This window comes from Octopus bimaculoides, chromosome 6 (assembly GCF_001194135.2).
Source record: "Octopus bimaculoides isolate UCB-OBI-ISO-001 chromosome 6, ASM119413v2, whole genome shotgun sequence".
NCBI classification, from domain to species: domain Eukaryota; kingdom Metazoa; phylum Mollusca; class Cephalopoda; order Octopoda; family Octopodidae; genus Octopus; species Octopus bimaculoides.
The window spans coordinates 37,199,710-37,200,634 of NC_068986.1; the positions used below are offsets into that span (position 1 = coordinate 37,199,710).

General features: G+C 43.0%; 1 protein-coding gene across 2 annotated transcripts in view; it reads right to left on the reverse strand.

Annotated features, from left to right (window-relative positions):
* LOC106867500 (semaphorin-5A) overlaps positions 1 to 925 on the reverse strand; it is a 308,833-nt gene that overhangs the window by 243,192 nt on the left and 64,716 nt on the right. The window lies entirely within an intron of this gene.

The following is a 925-nucleotide window of genomic DNA, read 5'->3' on the forward strand; positions in this document are numbered from 1 at the left end:
TGTGCACACGTGTGAGTATATGCATGTATGCACACACATATACACACAGGTGAGCATGCCTATGAAATATTTCCCTAAGACTCAATAGTATGTATGATACCTTTGTGTGTAAAGGCAGAATGAGAGGGGGGAAAAAAGGGGGTGAGACAGGAAGAGTGAGAAAGTTTAGGAGGACAAAAGAGAAAAGAAAGAAAGGAGAGCTTGAGGAAGGAGACAAAGAAAGAGAGAGCTAGGGGAGAGAGAGAGAGAGCGGGAGGAGCAAGCAATAGACAGGAAAAGAAGATATGGTGGGGAGGAGGTGAAAGAGTCAGGTATCTAAAGATAGTGAGAAAGAGAATGATAAAGCAAGATTAGAATGAAATAAGTAACAAGAAGCTATTTATTGAGAGAACATTGCTTTCTTTCAACCATGGTTGGTTTATTTATAAGATAAATTGGCTTTCATAAACAAACCAACCAGCCAGCCAGCCAGCCAAGAACCAAAACTAAAAAACAACATTTACACCTGTCTTGCTTAGACTACTGCTTTGTAGTCATTAAGGTCTAATGTTGTGCATTTGTGTATGCATATACACATATACATGCATGTGTGTGAGAATACATGAGCATATGTGTATGCATGTGCACACACACACACACACACACACACACATATTATATATCATGATCATCATCATCGTTTAACGTCCACTTTCCATGCTAGCATGGGTTGGTCGATTTGACTGAGGACTGGTGAATCAGATGGCTGCACCAGGCTCCAATCTGATTTGGCAGAGTTTCTACAGCTGGATGCCCTTCCTAACGCCAACCACTCCGAGAGTGTAGTGGGTGCTTTTACGTGCCACCGGCACGAAGGCCAGTCAGGAGGTACTAGCAACGGCCACGCTCAAAATGGTGTATTTTACGTGCCACCGGCACAAGAGCC